Genomic DNA, 21,168 nt, shown 5'->3' on the forward strand with positions numbered 1-21,168 from the left:
AACAGCTTGCCCACGTTTAACGATAAAGTTGAGTAGGGTTCATTGATAAACACAATCCCAGGTATCGGAAAGAGCCTTGGCCTAGTGAAGCGGAAAGGAGGTCCCCAACTCCTCTTCAGTGCCTCTGTCCTTGCCAATGCTTCTGACTTATCTAAATTTAAATGACAAACCCACAAAATCCCCATACTCCCAAAGCTTTCCAACAAAATTTGTAAGCATTGGGCTTCCGAAGAAAGACTCATAATTCATCGGCACAGACCACAATCTTGAAATGACTCTCCCCCATCTTAAATCCTACAATCTCTGTATTAGCATCTCGAATCAACTGATCAAGGATTAGAACAAATATTAAAGGGGACAATGGGCACCCCTGTCTTGTGTCCCGCTGATCATCATAGACTGCCAACAAACCCCCATTTGCCCATATTCGAGTTTGAGGATGACTATAAAGTGCAGAAATTGCCTGTGCAAAAAACCCTTATATCCCATAGGCTGATAACACACCATGAAGGAATCCCCACACCACTCTATCAAGTGCTTTTCCGCATCAAAACTAATGAAACGGGAAGGGGTCCCATCAGAGGCATAGCCAGATTTTGATCTCAGGGGGAGCAGACTTTTATAAAATAGGCGCTGGTTGGTATCAGCTAGACAACAGTGCCAGTGTTGTTGCTCAGGGGCTGTAGCAGGCACGGATTAATACAGGCTGTTTCCATTGCATCCTGCCTACAAGGAAACAGTAAGTTACATCAGGAGGCAGGATGCAGAAGAGGTCCCTGGACTGGCCAGAGCAGGCAACCTGTCTTCTTAACTACAAAGTAAAAATATTCAAATCGTGACCATCACCTCAGGAATAGCACACACATTCCTTCCACTGCTAGACACCTTGTTTAAATCAAATGGGCTTTTATTGTGAGGTGACTCTACAGGATGTGAAGAACACTAGTCTTGAGCATTTTTATTTTGGGTGACAAAGGCCACCAAAGGTGGCCCTTGCCCCACAGCCTACATTCAAATAGGGCAAGACACTTTGTGAAATAACACAAACCCCTGCAAAAAGACACCCAAAACCTATACTGAAAACTTACCACACCATAACAGCCTTAACTTATGTATGAAAAAACGGTGCTATAAATATTACAGTGGGACCAAGAGAAGTGTTTCCCTAGGTGGTCCTGGAGCACCCTCTTGCCATTCCGGTTTTCAGGCTATCCACAATGAATCTGCATGAAAAAGATTTGCATGTAATGGAGGCAGTATATGCAAATCAATGTCATGCATATTTATTGTGAATAGCCTGAAAATCTGACTGGTAAGGGGGTATTCTAGAACCAATTTGGGAAACACTGCCCTAGAACACAAAACTCACCACACCATAACAGCCCTAACCTACCTATGAAAAGATAGTACCATATATATTACACTGGGCTCTGGAGCACGAATATACCTACTATTGGGAAACTGGAACAAGCTGCACTGTTACACAGACACTACATGTTAGCAGAATCCTTCACCTCAGTCACACAAGCAGAACATGGACAGACCCTCATCTATATAACATAAGAGTAGCCATACTGGGTCAGACCAATGGTCCATCTAGCCTAGTATTCTGTTTCCAACAGTGGCCAACCCAGGTCACAAGCACCTGGCAAGAAACCCAAATTGTGACAACATTCCATGCTACCAATGTAATACAGAATAGAGAGCAACAACAAAAATTGAAATAGAGACGCCCCTCCTCTCTGCCCAAGGAAGCCAGACTCTATGAACAGTGCAATACTGGTAAAAAAGAAACAGAAATGCATTTTCTTCTGTACTTTGCAAAATAAAAATAGAAAAAAAATGTACCTTTTACAAAGCAGGTACATCTCAGTCCTTACAAAGTATTAAATAAAAATAATTTTCTTCTACCTTTGTTGTCTGGGAATTTGACTGGTCCCAGTCTTTTGTTCCATGTTGCACGAGTCAGCCATACAAATTCTTTTCCAGGTTGGCCTTTCCATTTCTTCTCTCACCTCTTGTCTTCTTCCTTTCCTTCTCTACATCTGTTGGCAGTGTCCCCTTCTCTACATCGTTTTATGTCCCCACTATGAAATAGATGTGCATAGAGCTACCAAGTGATCGAGCTCCAGAAGGGAGATTTTTCAACCAGTCCTAGTGTGAACTGACATCCCAAATTCATGTGGGATTTGCAGTCCCTGATTCTACCCATCAAAATCTGTGCACTCGGACCCCTGCAGGGTTGCTAATTTGAAGACATCGGAGATGTGCATTTTTAACTACTGTCATATTCGTAAATCAAATTCAAAATAAAATACCCTTTTCTACTGTTTGAACAATTTATTTTCTCATTTGCTTTGGTTCCACTGTCTCTTTTCCTGTTTTTCTCCGTTTTCTTCTGCCTTTACAGGGTCTCTTGCGCATCTGACATTTCTTCTGTCGCCAAGTGCACCAGCCTTCTTTCCTCTGCACCACTATTTGTCCTGTCTAGTATCTGTGTCCCTTCTGTGTCCCTTGTCCCTATCCTACCCCCAAGTTCAGCATCTTCCCTTTCTGTGTCCCCATCTCCCCCCTTTTTCAGCACAAGCCTACCTGGTCTCCTCATCTCCCCCTTTTCTAATATCTGCCCTCCTGGTGTCTCCATCTCTCCCTTTTTCTAACATTGCCCTGTGTCCCCATCTTCCCTCTTTTTCCAGCATTACTTCTTTCTCCCCATCTCACCTTTCTCCCCATATTCCCATTCCCCCCTTTCAGTAGTGCCTCTTTGTGTCCCTATCTCCTCCTCCCCATTCCAATAGTGCCCTCTCTGTGTCCCTATCTCCTTACCCCCCCTTTCTAGTAGTGCCCCTGTGTCCCTATCAGCGAACAGTGAAGAAAAATGAACTCAACCTATAGTTTATAACTGCGGTTTCTACCGGCTATAATAATTTTTGCAGCTGTTTTAGTGATATTTGATTGTTATTTCTTTTCTCCTCCAGCTTTTAAGGCACTGCCTATCCAACTGAAACTGCTTTAGACTTGTTACAGATGGACCAACAATAAAAAATTGCAAGTTGGATGCAGTAGCTCATAAGTTTGCTTGCTTTGTTTCAAGTGAACGGCAATGACAACTGCGCGGGGAAGTAGAAACAGATTAACCAAACTGGCTTCCCTGGCCTGCTTACAACGGACTACATAGGCCGAGTTCCACTCCTGTCTATTAAACCTTCTTGGGCAGCTTTCTCCCTTCTCCAGCTGCCCCCCCCCTACTTGTTATGTCTGTGCTGATTTTCACTGCCCTCCTGTTCGAGTCTTGCACCTACTCCGAGTCCTGTCTATTCTGCCCGCTCTCGCTCATCCGTGTGGTTGCTCGTTTTTAAAGCCCTGAGGCGTTCTCCCTCTGACACCAGCGATTCACATAGCCAGCCTTCTGCCAGCGTCGGGGCCTCTCAGGCGCGTCTTGCCTCCTCAATGCAACTTCCTGTCTTTCGCAGAGGTGGGACGCGTCTGAGGGAGAGGCCCCGACGCTGGCAGAAGGCTGGTTATGTGAATCACCGGTGTCGGAGGGAGAACGCCTCAGGGCTTTAAAAACGAGCAACCACACGGATGAGCGAGAGCGGGCAGAATAGACAGGACTCGGAGTAGGTGCAAGACTCGCGCGGTAGGGGGAGGAGGCAGAGAAAGCCATTGGCGCTGCAGGCATTTGGCGCTTAGGCGCCATCTCTTCTAAAAACCTGTTTGGGGGAGTGACTGCTCCCCCTGCACCCCACCTAGCTACGCTACTGGGTCCCATCCATATGCACCATCTCCAGAGCTGCTATACTTTTTCTAATGTTCTTCGATACATACCACTTGGTCTCACGCAAACTCCACCTGAGGTTCAGCAAGTAAAGAAGGCAACACTATAGATAAGCGATTAGCCAATACTTTAGCAAACAGTTTGGCTTCAAAATTCAATAATGATATGGGATTGTAAGACTCAGATTTCTTCGGGTTCCAACCCAGTTTCAATAGTACCATGATTTGAGCCAACTGAAGAGAATCAGGCATTGCTCCTCCCGCATGCATGCAAATCTAACTCATGAAAATTCATTGTGGATACCCTGAAAACCCGGTGGGACTAGGTATGCCTTGAGGACTGGGTTGGGAATGGCTGGCCTAGAGTGACTCTAAAAGGCCAGGGCTTACACATCCACCATCATTGGCCTAAAAAAAACCTTTACCGAATTTCTTGATCTTTATTCATTAAGGGGCCTTTTTATCAATCTGTGGTAAAAAGTGACCTTAGTGCAACCTTACATGGGTCATTCCTGCAAGGGCAAGGCCATTTTTACCACCTGGGTAAATGGCCGATTGTTCTATTTTCCCCATTAATGGTCAGTGTTAATTTTCCCATTAGCACGTGGCCACTAGCATGTGAGCTCCTACTGCTGTTCATTATGTAGGCGGTAAAGGCTCACACGCTAAGTGCGTGCTAATTGGCTAGGAAACAGCAATCTAGCTGTGCTAACCAATTAGCACAGAAGATGCCCACTCTTTGCCCCCAGACCCACCCCAGCGCTTAGATAGTGTGCGCGCATGCAAAAATTACTATGGAACATCTAATTGCACCCACGGTAAGACATTTTAGGCTGCAGTAAGCACAGATTAATGTTTACCACAGTTTAGTAAAAGAATTCCTAAATCAACAGTTCATTCATTTTTACTGAATCCTAAATGCTCATCTCTTAAAGCCCCATAATTTTATACATTACAAGCCTGATAGTACTTGCATCAAGATTTCTTTACATGATTCATTGTTCAGTATATTGTTCTCCATACTGTGTTCTCACATCAACAATGCTCTTACCTTAAATACAGAAGAATGAAACTCATTGTGAAGAGATGTCAGCACTGAGAAACAAATGATATTACCAGCACTGGCCAGGGTTTCACAACAAGCTTCCTCAGGATTTTAATTCTGAAAATACAATAATCAAAAAAATCAATGAATATGAGCCATTATACAAACAAACCACGAGCACTCACAAAATTACTTTCTTATGAGTGAGCAAAATTAATCCAGATTTGTAATCTAATCCAAAATGGTGCATGCTTTTGTAAACACTATTACTAACTCAATTGATCTCAGCGAGCTAATAAAAAGCTAAAATGAAGGACCTTTTGAAACTCATTATCTATGCATAAAAATATATTCACTTGATATTCATATTCATTAATGGTGGCTAGAGGGCTAATAAGAAGTAGAAACTGCCTGCTTTGATGAAGGCAAGAAATGTTCCTTGTCTAATTCTAATGAGGTTTGTTCCTCTTTTATAACATATTTTCTTTTCTGATAACCTTGACTGTGAGTTCAGATGCAGATGTACTACATTGAGGGGTCTGTTTACAAAGGCACGTAAGGGCCTACACATGTTCAACATGCACCAAATCAGCATTATCATCCGGCTACCGAGTGCCCCAGGTGGTAATTCTGAATTTGGCCAAAAATACGCTGCGGTAAATGGCAGTTGGTGCTCGCGGCATGCTTACTGCCCAGGTAGCGCATGAGACCTTACCGCTAAGTCAATGGGTGGTAATAAGGTCTTAGGCCAAAAATGGATGCTCGCTGATTTTCATTTTGCCTCATGTCCATTTTCCGGCCCATTAAAATAATCCTTTTTCCAGCCACGGTACAATAAGGGTCCGTTGCGCCAACAACATACGCCCATACTTCTGCAGGCCAGGTTTTGGCAGGTTTTTGCAAAAGGGCCCCTGAATGATAAAAAAATGTAAGATCATAATATTTGTTGGCGTATTTGTATGATTCACTATGAATAGCATTTAACTGGAATTTTAGCATGCATGCAAACAAAAATATCAGATGTGATGCAAAATAAACTTTTTAAAAATATTTTTTAACAGGAACTTTAGTGAATCAGCACCAGTTGTGTGGTTGGCTGCACCTCCTTCCCAGAGATACTGAATGTTACCTCTGTTCTGAACATTGCCTTTCTTGCATCATCACATAGGACTAGATTCTATATATCATGCCAAGATTTCCGTATGGAAATTGAAGTATATTCTATAAAGTATGCTTTAGTTTAGGTGTATTTTATAGAATACACCAAGCGTAGGTCCACACGACTACATTTAGTTGCAGTCAATTACACTAATGAAAACCTGAATTAGGTGCAGAGGGGGAGATTCTATATATAGTGCCTTAAAAATTACTACTACTACTACTATTTAGCATTTCTATAGCACTACAAAGCGTACGCAGCGCTGCACAAACATAGAAGAAAGACAGTCCCTGCTCAAAGAGCTTACAATCTAGTAGACAAAAAATAAAGTAAACAAATCAATTAATGTGTAGAGGAAAGAGGAGAGGAGGGTAGATGGAGGCGAGTGGATACAAGTGGTTACGAGTCAAAAGCACTGAAATCAGTGCTGACTTAGCATATTTTATAATCGGTGCCTAGATTTAGGTGCCAATTATAGAATACATTTAGTTGATATTTCAGTGCCTAAATCTACACGCATCCATTTACACCAACAAAAATATGGCGTAAATCCCAGCACGTAGATTTAGTCCCATTGGGCCATATTCTATAAATAGGCGTGTAAATTTAGGAACACCCAAGAAATGCCTATTCTCTCGCCCATAACCACGTCCCTTTTTACCTGCATGCGTTAGAAGTTCAGAACATATCATTACAGAATACGCTTAACAAGTCGTGCACCTAAATTCTATGTCCCAGAAATTCCACATCTTTATAACAGAAATACAGATCCGATCTGGCTCTAAAGCAAAGGAAGCAATCAGCATGGCTCTAGTCACCGCAGGACAGAAGTCCTCTAGAAAACTAGAAAGATCAAAACTGTCTGATGAGTCTTCTTTTCTTGCATCCTTTGGGCCTCCCCTCTTCAATCCACATAGTAAATCTATATTATTGGTGGTACCTCCATAATACTTCAGCATATTTGATGGTGAAAAAAACTCCATGGGTTATGGGAAAGTAAGTGAACCACAAATTCAAATTACGTTTGTAATTTTTCAAAATCTCAAGCTTCTGATTAGTAATAGTACGATCTTTAACCAAGATACCGTGTACTTCTTTCATAATCAGCAGAGTTTTCCAGAATTGTTTTCAGATCTTTTACCAATTCCTCATGACAGGTTACCTGAGATTGTAGGGAGTCTCTCCCATGTTGAAATTGCTCCAGTTTCTCAAGCAAGGAGTTCTCCATACTCCCAATGGCATCCCAAAGCTCATCCAAGGTGACCTTGTCCAGCCTTTTCCTCCTCATTGTGCAAGTAGATACTCCTCCTAAGGACTAAGGGTTTGAACACGTTTCAATTCGTTGCTCCACACCTCCTCTAGTCTCTGGAGCAACACCTGGCCTGTCTCTCCCTCCACCAAAGTCAGGAATGCTAAAGCCCCATCCTCAGGGCCAGCAATGTCAGTATTTCTGGCAGTCAGCAGCTGCTCCTGCGTTGGCATTACTCTTCTAATTCTGGGTTGAAGAGGCATCTCAGAGCATTCTGGGCTCAGGGTCACATTGAAGGTGCTGTGCATCTCCCTCCAGTAGCACCTCTGCCCACTCTACAGAACTGGCTGCAGGCACAACAAAACTCAAAATCTGCTGCACCAGGGCTGAGGGACCCCTGGACGTGGATGGGTAAGTCTGGGATTTCTCTTTGCGCTTCACCATTGCTGATCCTGCAGGTGCCAGGAGCAGAGACAGAACTTAGTGGCATGCTTCCTCACTTGGCACCATCTTGGTCCCTTCCTTTCTTTGGGCCTACTTTTAAATGACCTGGTGGTCTAGTGGCTCCCCCACCCCAGGCCACCCAAGCCTGCTATTTAAAATCTCCTGGCAAGAGCGATCACCACTCGTTCTGGCCCCCACCGGTTCCTGTTGCTTCTGCTAGTTACAATCCCAAAATGGCCCCCAGGACTTCCTGCGGCAGTCTTGCAAGGCTGCCTAGGAAGTCCTAGCAATCATTTTGGTTTAGGGAACTGGTGGGGGGCAAGAGAGACTGGGGATTGCTCTTGTCCAGAAGAGGCCACTTGATCACCAGGAGATTTAAAAAGTAGGCCTGGGTGGTCAAAGGAAGAGGCGCCACTAGACCACCAGGGCATTAAAAATTAGGGCCGAGGAGGGCCCTTGGGTGGTGGGAGCACCCAATGAAGAAAAAAATGAACTACCACAAGATGTGCTACAGTGTCACTTGCTAGTTTTTGAACGGGCGTGCGCTAATCGCATGCTAAATTAATTTTTATATTTTTTTTGGAGAAGGCAGAGAGTGGGCATTCCTGCACTAATCAGCTAGCACATCTTTTTACATGCCCCCTTTTTTACTAGCTTTGCCACTTATGCATGCCCTTACATTATAGCACATAGATGCCCTGCTGACACTTTTGTGGGTAAGTGTATACTTACACGTGTGTGCTAGTTTTCTTTAAATGAACACACACAAGGGGTATGTAAATTTGGACACTCAGTTATAGAATTGCCCTTCATATGTCTTTATAAAATATTAGCACAAATGCTGTAGAACCTGCAGCTAAAATTAAGTCGTGGGCATTGATGCCTGCTTGAGAACTGGTGTAAATGAATATGTGCACAATATGCATGCTTGCACGTAGTTTAGAAAGTACGTGAGAAAACTGCAAACCTGACTGTTACCTGCCCAAACACCAACCCGGAACACTCCAACACTAAAGTCACACAGGCACATTCTTATATTCACACATAAGTGTACGCATGAGGTAATTTCATAAGATTTTTGTTATTTTGGCATATATGCATGAAAAATACCTTCATAAAATTACCTTCATGCTGAATTTTGTCTATTTGTTGAACACCATAAGTAAAATACTAAAAATACATATTTTTTTCTCTGTAGAAACAATGCATTTCTATACTAACAGAATTTCACAGAAGATAATTCTCCTGTAGCAGCCCATGAAAATTCATAATTCAAATCACAACATTCCACTAGCTTTTAATTTTTAAGTTCTTGTTCAATCTACAGCATTTCTTGGAATAGTGTCAGCTAATTATAAGTAAGGATATACAGTTATTACCAGGCTGGCACATCAATGCAGAATTTGGAATCGGTTCTCATGTAAGGAAGCATTTTAAAAAATTTAATATCTTCAGGGTTTGAAAATTGTATTACAGTCTTCTGAATGTGGATATCTATAATACCAGCAAGCTAATACTTTATTTTCACACTATTGATTTTACACATACTTGAATAATAATGAAACTGATTAAAAAATACTGTGACAAGGAAGATTTCTGATTAACTGCTCCTGGGTTACTCCTTTCACAGATCACATTTCCAGAAACAACTAGGATACACGAATGTAGTTATTTAGGGAAATATTTTATTTTAGTACGGGATAAAATATCAATCAAAGGACTCCTTTTACTAGGGGTTCCTTTTATTAAGGTGAGCTCAAAAATGGCCTGCGCAGAGAATTATTTTTTAGCGCATCTACAAAAAATGCCTTTTTTTCTGCCAAAAATGGATGTGTAGCAAAATGAAAATTGCCGCACGTCCATTTTGGGTCTGAGACCTTACCGCAAGCCATTGACCTAGTGGTAAGGTCTCACATGGTAACCGGGTGCTAATGGTCTACGCACGTCAAATGCCACTTGATGCGTGTAGCTGCCGCATGCCAGAAAATACAAAATATTTTTCAGACGCGCGTAGCGGATGTGCACCAAAATTGAAATTACCGCAAGGGCCACATGGTAACTGGGCGGTAACTCCAATTTGGCATACGTTGGGCACACGTAGGCGCCTACGTGGCTTTGTAAAAGGGCCCTTAGGTTTTGGTAAGTGCTAGCATGCACTTACCGCATCTTAAAAGGGTTTACCGCGGGATGCGCTGAGGCATCCTGAGGTAAAAGCCAAATGTGAATGCGCAAACCACATGCTAAGCTGTGGTGGTGATTCCTGTGCTGCAAATGTGATGAAGCCCATAGGAATACCACAACTTATTAAAAGGAGCCCTAAAACATTTTCCTTATTTTTCTTGGAGGGTCATGTCTGGGGGCATAGAATGGGCATGACAATGTGAATCAGTTAGCGCAGCTATATTACTGTGTGCTAACTGATTAGCACGGGATTAACACATGAGCATTTACCACCTACAAAATAGGAGGTAGTAAGGGCTTGCGCTAATTTTTGATAATGGCCATGTGCTAATGGCAGCATCATCAATGGCCATTCATTCAGAGAATGGAAAACCGTCCATTTTCATACTGCAGTAAATATGGCCTTAGCAAACCAGAAAAACATGTGTAAGAATGTGCTAAGGCCATTTTTTACTGAAGCTTAGTAAGACCACCCCAAAATAAACAAAATATAGCACAATTCAATAAAACAAATTAAAAATAAAATAAAATGTGCATAAGAAAACAAACACCAATATATGAAAATTAAATTCAGTATCATATATACATCTAACAGGTCACTACCACACATTCATAAGAACATAAGAGTTCCATACTGGGACAAATCAAAGGTCCATCAAGCCCAGTATTCTGTTTTTAACAGTGGCCAATCCAGGTCACAAGTACTTGGCAAGATCCCAAAACAGATTTTATACTGCTTATCCTAGAAATAAGCAGTGGATTTTCCTAAGTCCATCTTAATAATGGCTTATGGACTTTTCTTTTAGGAAGCTATCCAAACCTTTTTAAAACCCTGATAAGCTAACTGCTTTTACTACAGTCTCTGGCAATGAATTCCAGAATTTAATTATACGTTGAGTGAAGAAATATGTTCTCCAATTCATTTTAAATTTACTAGTTTGTAGCTTTATTGCGTGCCCCCTAGTCCTAATATTTTTGGAAAGCATAAACTTGCAATTCATTTCTATCCGTTCCACTCCACTCGTTATTTTATAGACCTCTATCATATCTCCCCTCAGCTGTCTCTTCTCCAGGCTGAAGAGCCCTAGTCAATTTAGCCTTTCATCACAGGGAAGTCTACTATGTTATAAGTAGTCCCATCCCCTTTACCATTTTCATCGCCTTTCTCTGTACCTATTCTAATTGTACACAGTCTTTGAAGTGCGGTCACACCATGGCGTGATTCAAAGGCATTATGATATTCTCATTTTTGTATTTCATTCTTTTCCTAATAATTTCTAACATTCTATTTGCTTTCTTAGCTGCCACTGCACACTGAGGGCTTTAATGTATCATCGACAAAGACACCTAGATCCTTTTCCTGTGTGCAACCTTGCATCACGTAGCTATAGTTTGGGTTCCTCTTAACCACATGCATCACTTTGCACTTGCTAATGCCATCTGCCATTTGATTGCCCAGTCTTCTAAGGTCCTCTTGTAATTTTTCATAATGCTCTTGTGATTTAACAATTTTGAGTAACTGTCAGGCTCATTTTCGAAAGAGAAGGACGCCCATCTTTCAACACAAATCGGAAAATGGGCGTCCTTCTCACAGGGTCTTCCAAATCGGTATAATCAAAAGCCGATTTTGGACGTCCCCAACTGCTTTCAGTCGCAGGGATGACCAAAGTTCACGGGGGCGTGTTGGAGGCCTAGCGAAGGCGGGACTTGGGCGTGCCTAACACATGGACGCCCTTAACCCATAATGGAAAAAAAGGGCGTCCCTGACGAGCACTTGGACGACTTTACCTAGTCCTGTTTTTCTTATGACAAAGGCACAAAAAGGTGCCCAAACTGACCAGATGACCACCGAAGAGAATCTGGGATGACCTCCCCATTCTCCCCCAGTGGTCACAAACCTCCTCCCACCCTCAAAAAAAATCTTTAAAAATATTTTGTGCCAGCCTCTATGCCAGCCTCAAATGTCATACTCAGGTCCATCACAGCAGTATGCAGGTCCCTGGAGCAGTTTTAGTGGATGTAGTACACTTCAGGCAGGCAGACCTAGCCCCACCCCCTACCTGTTACACTTGTGGTGGTAAATGTGAGCCCTCCAAAACCCACCAGAAACCCACTGTACCCACATCTTTGTGCCCCCCTTCACCCGTAAGGGCTATGGTAGTGGTGTACAGTTGTGGTTAGTGGGTTTTGGGGGGGCTCAGCACACAAAGGGAGTTATGTACCTGGGAGCAATTTAGGAAGTCCACTGCAGTGCCTCCTAGGATGCCCGGTTGGTGTCCTGGCATGTCAGGGGGACCAGTGCACTACGAATGTTGGCTCCTCCCACGACCAAAGGGCTTGCATTTGGTTGTTTCTGAGATGGGCGTCCTTGGTTTCCATTATCGCCGAAAATCAGAAATGACCAAGTCTAGGGACGACCATCTCTAAGGATGACCTAAATGTCAAGATTTGGGCGCCCCCAACCATATTATCGAAACAAAAGATGGACGTCCATCTTGTTTCGATAATACGGGTTTCCCTGCCCCTCAATCGGGATGTTTTGCGAGGACGTCCTCAGAAAACTTGGGCATCCCTTCGATTATGCCCCTCCATGTGTCATCAGCAAATTTAGGGGCCCTTTTACCAAGCTACGGGAAAAAGGAACCTGCGCTGGGGGTGGGGGCCGATTTTCCAGCATGCCAAGGCCCTTTTTTCTGCAGTGGGCAAAAAGACCCCACATGGCCATGAGGTGGCAATAAGGGCTCCCACACTAACCCAGCGGTAACTGGGCAACATGTGGTGATGCCCGATTACCGCCGGGTTACCGCCATGCAAGCCATTTCTGGGGTTTTTCTTTTTCCCCCAGAAATGGTGCATGCTTGGGACAGGACTACCGACAGTGGGTGCATTGGGCCAGTGGTAGTCCCAAAAGGGCCCTTAATTACCTCAACAGTTATTCTCATCTCTAGATCATTTATAAATATATTAAAAAGCAGCAGTCACAGCTCAGACCCTTGGGGAACCCCACTATCTACTCTTCTTCATTGAGAATACTGACCATTTAACTCTACTCTGTTTTCTATCTTTTAACGAGTTCTTAATCCACAATATGGACATTACCTCCTATCCCATGACTTTCTAATTTCTGCAGGAGTCATTCATGAGGTATTTTGTCAAATGCCTTTTGAAAATCTAGATAGACAATCCTGCTTATAATCGAACGAGAAAAACGCTGAAGTTCCAACCTAAATCGGGAGATGGACGTTTATCTCACAAAAACGAATAACACGGTATAATCGAAAGCCAAACTTGGACGTTTTCAACTGCACTCCATCGCTGAAGCATACAAAGTTGACGGGGGCGTGTTGGAGGCGTGATGAAGCCGGGACTGGGGCATGGTTATCACCCGAACAGAGATGGGCGCCTTTCGCCGATAATGGGAAAAAAGTATGCGTTTGTAGCTAGAATTTAGGGCACTTTTCCTGGACCCTGTTTTTTCATGAATAGGGCCCCCCAAAATGCCCTAAATGACCAGATTACCACCAGAGGGAATCGGGGATGACCTCCCCTGACTCCCCCAGTGGTCACTAACCCCCTCCCACCACAAAATATGATGTTTCACAACTTTTTATTTTCACCCTCAAATGTCATACCCACCTCCCTGGCAGCAGTATGCAGGTCCCTGGAGCAGTTGTTAGGGGGTGCAGTGGACTTCAAGCAGGTGGACCCAGGCCCATCCCCCCCTACCTGTTACAATTGTGCTGTTTAATGCTTAGTCGTCCAACCCCCCCAAGCCCACTGTACCCACATGTAGGTGCCCTCCTTCACCCCTTAGGGCTATAGTAATGGTGTAGACTTGTGGGCAGTGGGTTTTGAGGGGGATTCGGGGGGCTCAACACACAAGGGAAGGGTGCTATGCACCTGGGAGCTCTTTTACCTTTTTTTTTGTTTTTGTAAAAGTGCACCCTAGGGTGCCTGGTTGGTGTCCTGGCATGGGAGGGGGACCAGTGCACTACGAATCCTGGCCCCTCTCACGAACAAATGCCTTGGATTTATTTGTTTTTGAGCCGGGCACTTTCATTTTCCATTATCGCTGAAAAGCAAAAACGCCCAGCTCACAAATGGACGGCTATTTTTTTCGAAAATACGGTTCGGTCCGCCCCTTCGTGGACCCGTTCTTGGAGATAAATGCCCATGGAGATAGACGTTTTCATTCGATTATGCCCCTCAATATCTACTGGATCACCTTTATCCACATATTTATTCACTCCTTCAAAGAAATGTAGTAGATTGGTGAGTCAAGATTTCCTTTGACTAAACCCATGTTGGCTTTCTCTCATTAATCTATGTCTATGTATATGCTCTGTGATTTTGTCCTTTATAATTAACCCACTGCTAATCATATGCTTGTTGAAACAGGTAAGTTTGTAGTACTGTAGGAAAAGCCAAGTAATTCTGTTCACCTCATAGACCCTGCAGCAATTCATTCCAAAATTTAAGGCCAACCACTGAAAATGCTTTAGAATAAGTTTCCATCAGGTAGATCACTTTAGGAGGGGGAATACACAGTTGCTGCTGATTCTCTCTGCATATAGATCTGGCTGGCTTTTGCAGGTAAACTGGGGCACTCTCACACAGGTATGGATGTAGTTTTGGGGGGAACATGTGGAGAAGTGCCCCCCCCCCAACATAACAAAGGAAACTGTATAGAGAGAAGGTATAGAATCCTTTCACCCTCCCCTACTTTCTCTTCTCCTCCATATTTCCAGGCAGGCATCTCTGTCTGCCATGGCTGTTTTTGCTACGCACTAGTGTTTTAATCATGTGAAGACTCAGAGAAGGCCAGCATTTTTTCCATCCTTCCTGTTGCTAACATAGTTCAAACAACCATTTGATCTGTGCAAGACTCTAGAGATAAAGAGCGTTGTATGGTTCAATTGGCTGATGTTTAAACCATGTAGGCCATAGCAGGGACAGAAGAGGCACTGACCCTGCTGCAGAAGAAATTTTCTAGGATCGAGAGAACTAGTGCTGGGAGAGAGGATGATTAGGTGTAACGAACAGAGATGCCTGGCCAAGGCATGGAGAAGGAGGGGATGGGGAAGGGGAAGGGAAAGTGAAGCAATAAAAATCTTTGGAGAACCTTAGAGGGGAGGGAAGGGGAGAAAGACAGTGAGAATTCAAAACTGAGAATTTGGGGGAGAAGGGAAAGAGTACTCACTTTATTGATAGATGGAGGAGTAGAGCAGGAAAAGAAGATGACTACAGGGGCTTTTTTGAGGGGGGGGGGGTAAGCGAGCAGAGGGAAAAGAGGATTCAGGGACTGATGGAATTGGTGGAACAGCAGGGACACAGAGACTAGGGAAAACTGCAGGGAAAACTGAAACGCAAGGATAGAATAGGGGAGTAGAAACTTAGCAGTTGAGTGACTATGAATATGGGGTATGTTTGATGGCCGTCTTGTCTTCCGCCAGGGTCGCTTTACTCATACTACCCCTCTCCTCAAGTCGCTTCACTGCCTCCCTATCCGTTTTCGCATCCTGTTCAAACTTCTTCTACTAACCTATAAATGTACTCACTCTGCTGCTCCCCAATATCTCTCCACACTCGTCCTTCCCTACACCACTTCCCATGCACTCCGTTCCATGGATAAATCCTTCTTATCTGTTCCCTTCTCCACTACTGCCAACTCCAGACTTTGCTCCTTCTGTCTCGCTGCACCCTACGCCTGGAATAGACTTCCTCAGCCCCTAAGTCTTGCCCCATCCTTGACCATCTTTAAATTTAGATTGAAAGCCCACCTCTTTAACATTGCTTTTGACTCATAACCACTTGTATCCACTCGCCTCCACCTACCCTCCTCTCCTCTTTCCTCTGCACATTAATTGATTTATTTGCTTTATTTTTTTGTCTATTAGATTGTAAGCTCTTTGAGCAGGGACTGTCTTTCTTCTATGTTTGTGCAGCGCTGTGTACGCTTTGTAGCGCTGTAGAAATGCTAAATAGTAGTAGTAGTAGTAGAGCTGAAGTACTGAGAACAGTGTGAACAACCTGGAGGTCTGGAGTGAAAGGCAGAAGGAAAAGAAGGGGGTGCTATTTGTTTTCTGCAATACTGAAGTACAGGTATGTGCCATGAATTACTATATTATCTTAAATAGGCTGAGACTATTTTGCTTTAATGGGGGTCAATATTCAATATAATTTAAGTGGGCAGGAGAGGCTGATTATTGGATTACAGCTAATTTTGATCAAATGACTTTTAGGTCAATTGTTCAGACTATTCTACTTGCTCATATTGACTATTGTAACTATTTACATCAGATTTAACAGTGCTATAATCAAAAGCCTTCAAACCTTGTAGCAGTGGCGAAGCCAGACCTGACATTTTGGGTGGGCCCAGAGCTAATATGGGTGGGCACTATGTATATACGTAGGTACGAGTAGTGTTTCATGGGATATTACAAAATAATGCCTTAGAGTGCACTTGATGAAGGATTTCTAACTAAATAATCTGTCCAACAGTTGTCCTGTGTCAACATAAACTGCATACATACTTTATGGAACACCACCATTTAAAAAATTTCTATCCTGCACTATCCCACAATTTAGGCAATTACTTGACAAACAGAACTTAAACCTGACCAGACATAAGTCTACTATAATGGCAAACATCCTAACATCACAGTAGCCTGCAAAATAATTATAACAATGGCACGTATCCGTCAAACTTTGCTTTATAACAAATGTAAATGCCTGATTAAACTGTGTTAAAACCACCTTTTCTAAAACTTTAGATAAAAATGGCAAATTGGCCTAAAAATATTTAGCAGATCTATCATAGTCCACAGCTAAGATGTTTTCTCTTACAGTTTTCCATTGAAAAAAAAAGTGTATTAAAATTCTGGTAGGACCTCTGTAATAGCAACATTGTCAAAATCCCTTCCCTGCAAGATTCTTTGTGAAGTAACATTAAATCTTATGAAGCTTCTTAGAGCCTATACAGCAAACCTTAACACCACCAATTCTGAACACACAAATATGAATAACAATACCTTTAAAAAGACAGCAGTGAATATATACAACAGCAGTATATGTCCCATTTTAAAAGCCAAACAGATACAAGTCCCCTGATTAAAAAAAAAAGCATTTACAATTTTATTATCTGCTGGGCTGGGCTGGGCTGGCACTGGCAGGAACTCGATTCTCGACTCGAATGATCTCGGACTCGAACCTTTCCAATTCCCACGTTTCCATAGGGCAGGGCCAGGCTGAGGCTCACACTAGTTCAATACTCAACCCGGCCTGCGTGCACGTGCAGGCTGCAGCTATTTTTTTTAGCCTGCCCTCAGATGCAAGCGGAGCGAGAGCGAGGCTGAGCACGCCGCCGTGCACAGCAGCCACGTCATCATATGGTACTACCGTGTAGGATCATATGGAGGGAACAACAACTACGATGCGCTGCGCGGCTGCGATGGGACCTGCTGCTGCTGCAACAAGTGCATTTACCAGCGCTGCCCGAGCCGAAGGTAGGCGGGATGAGCCTGCTGGAGAGATCAGCTGAGCCGGCCCTGAGCGGGTGCCCGTGACCGCTCGACGTGGTACGCTGCTGCAATGTTTGCGCTTGCTGCTTGGGTGGGTGGGCCGAAATCGGGCTGGAGCCTGCTCTGGAGAGATCAGCTCAGCTGAGCCAGAGCGAGTGGTTGCCGTTTCTGCAGTGGTCGCTAGGCTGCTGCACAGTGTGTGTGCGCTTGGGTGGGCGGGCTTGAACTGAAATTGGGTGGGCCTGGGCCCACCCAGGCCCACCCGTAGCTACATCCCTGCCTTGTAGAACATGGCTGCATGTCTGATATATAGATCATCAGCATTTGACAGAATTACTCCATTGTTTGTAAAATTACACTGGGTGCCAGTTAGTGCCCAAGTAATTTTTTTAAAGTTTGTACTCTCACTTTTTAAAATGATTCATTGGGGAAGGGGGCAGGATATATGAGTGATTTTATTAATCTACCAATAACATCAGGACAAATACCTTCATTTTAAGCTACATCATTTGTTGATCAAAAATAAAAAAAAGTGTGTCTGTTACAGATATCAAAATTAAAAAGGGATCGGTGCTGGGGCTGATTCTGTTCTCTCTCAGAACTTCTCAGAGAGATGATCTTGATGCCACAGTCTTTCAGGAAGAAGTCTGTAGGATTCTGAAAAACTTGGACAAGTTTGTTGGCTAACGCTATAAAAAAGGAGTTTCCATAGTCAATGCCAGAAAGCAGTCTGGGTGGTACAAAGATCACTTGTCTAAATTTGTACAATAATTTGAAAAACAAAAAATGTTATCTTGTAGAAAAGTAAGGATTAAAAATCTTGTAGAAAATATTTTGTAGATCAGTGGTTTTTTTAATAAGAACATCAAATTTTATCTGCAGTTTTTAACATTTAAAAACATAGACTCACATCCTGCAGACTGTACCTGATTCCTTTACTGCCTCAGAAGATGCTCATAATATTGGGGTGAGAATTCTTTTTGTTTGCTTGCATATGGTGGTTCCAGCTCAAGAAATATGAACGGCACATTTTGATTCATTCCATAGTACAAGACACGTGTCCACAGTGCCATAATTCATACATTTGAAAGAAAAGAAATAAATGCAATTGACATAAGATGAAGCTGGAAACGAGTTGCTAGGATTATAAAAAGCTAGTTTTCTTTCCTTTTGAAGCGCAAATGTACATTCACAAATTCATTTTTGATGAAAATCAAATTGAATGTATTCTCCTTTAATTAGAAGCAAAATCACTGCATTATTATAACTACAGATATGCCTTATTTACATTTGTAATCTTCAGTCATAAGCTAGCAAAATATTGATGGAATGATTAAACAGTAATGAGCTGTTGCCCTTCAGTACTGTGGCAAAATAATCGCATTTGCATTAGATTTAACTGAGACTGTTTTCTTGAGTTGAACACTTGTTCACAGAATTATCTTTCATTCTATTGGATTAATGCAGAGGTCTCAGAAAATAACAGAACTTCCCCTTATAGAAGAATGTTACAAAAGGGAGACTAGGCAACAATTTAAAAGTAAATTTTCTCTTGCACCTTTAGTTTATTTATTTATATGAATTTTGCTCAAGCCTTTTTCAGTAGTAGCTCAAGGTGAGTTACATTTTGATAATGGGGTATTTCCCTGTTCTTAGAGGGCTCACTTTCTAATTTTGTACCTGAGACAATGGAGATTTAACTAAGTGACTTGCCCAAGATCACACGGAGCAGTAGTGGGGTTTGAACCAGCCCCACCTCTGGATATCAAGAGCGGTACTCTAACCACTAGGCTACTCCTCCATGCCTTTATGCAAAAGTCTTCCAGTTTTCTGGGATTCTGCATTTTCAGAAACTTGCAAATAAATTGTGTATTTCAGGATGGTCTTCTCTTATTGGGGGTTCTGTATTTAAATTGTATGCTAAAGGCCCTCATAACTGGGTTAGCATGAAATGAATCATGAAAGGGCAGTGGCAGTCAAAGGAGGAGTGACAGAAGTAGAGACCCATGAAAGTTTTGTTTGCTGCCCTATACAGATACCCTTGCAGCCTAATATTTATATTTTTAATATATCCCCTTACACATAGTAATAGGATGCACCAAGCATGACAAAGTTCTGTCTATTTTTGTTCTAGTGTCTTTGCTGATAGACTATTCCAAGTTTTTAAGCAAACAAAATTCCACAGACATGGGAACTTACCAAGGATAGAAACTCAAAACTCAATGCAATGCAGTGATATTACAAGGGTCTCCAGTACCTGGGTTTGGTGTTTGTGTTCGGGTACTCCTTCCCCTGCAGCTGCTAAATCCCAGCAAGGGGGATTGTAGAGTGCCTGGCCCTTTCTCTTATTAACATTATTCTGTCAGCTGAGATCAAGCCACAGGATGCAAGGAAGGAACAGGGACATGGCAGAGAGAGAGAGAGAGAGGAGAGAAGATGGCACCTATGAGCAATAGTAGAGGGATTTTTTCTGCACTATTCCCCCCTTTCCCCCCATTTTTCCTAGAAAGGAAAAAGGAACATAAATTCTTATTTTCCCTGCTTTACAGTCTTTTTAAAGCTCAGGTACAATGATTTCTTGCCTAAAAGAACTGTACATGGATACCCTGCTCTACCCTTTCTTTCTTGTTTTCTAGCCCTTTACCCTAAAGCAATGAGATCAGAAGAACATTTTATAAAATTAGTCCTGTGGTATATAATACATACCTAGATGATTACCAAGTGTACCTCCTGGCAGAGGGCAATTTCTCTCTCTAAATATCATGCAAATTATAAGTGCTTATTTTAGAAGCATATTCATGTGCAAATAGCTCCATACTGGGTTGGACCATAGTTGCTGATATTGTGCTGAGCAAAATATTGAGGGGGCCCTGGTTCTTGTGGCCCAACTTATTCTTTTCCCTATGGTACACTGCAGCATCCTGGACACTTTAGATTGAACCACTATAACACAGTGCATAGAAGGGGCAATTCTACCACTTGGCACCTCTATTATGGTGCCCATGGATGCGTGGTGGGAGCCTATTCTACAATGGCACCTGGGTGCCCAGATTCCATCATACAGTACTAGCATAACCCGATATGTATTTATTTATTTGTTGCATTTGTATCCCGCATTTCCCACATATTTGCAGGCTCAACATTTACACCAGCCATAGACTTGGCACATAAAAGTTACATGGGAGCTCCATCCATGTCCTGCTCACGCTCTGCCCATCTATATGCCCCCTTTGCTTTTACACTCTATGGCCTATGTTTGCTAAGATACGCTATGGGCACGTTAGCGTTTTTAACATGTGTAAATGGTTTACACGTGTTAAATGCTAACGTGCCCGTAGAAATGTATAGGCGCATTAGCATTTACTACAACTTATTTCTAAAGCGCTACTAGACATACGCATTTAACATGCCTTAAATTTAAAGGTGCGTTAGAAACGTTAATGCACCTTAGTAAACATACTCCTATGTAAGTTAGATGCAGTGTTTCAGAATAGCACTTAGTTGCGCTGCTGGCACTTTCACGAGTAAGTGTACAATGTAGAGGTAATTCTATAAGTGGGCACCTCCTTTTAGACATCCTGATGCCATGCAGTGAAAGCCTATTCTATATCAGCACTTTGGCACCCAGATGTTGTTATAGAATACTGAGCAATAGGACTAAACACTCTTTTCAACCCTAAATTTTTTATCAACCACAGAAAATATCAAAAAATCACTTTGCACTTTACCAGGTTATTAGGCCTCTTATGGGACATCCCTTTACAAGCCCAAACCTTAAAGTGTGTTTTCCTCA

The sequence above is a fragment of the Microcaecilia unicolor genome, chromosome 5 (assembly GCF_901765095.1).
Source record: "Microcaecilia unicolor chromosome 5, aMicUni1.1, whole genome shotgun sequence".
Lineage (NCBI taxonomy): Eukaryota > Metazoa > Chordata > Amphibia > Gymnophiona > Siphonopidae > Microcaecilia > Microcaecilia unicolor.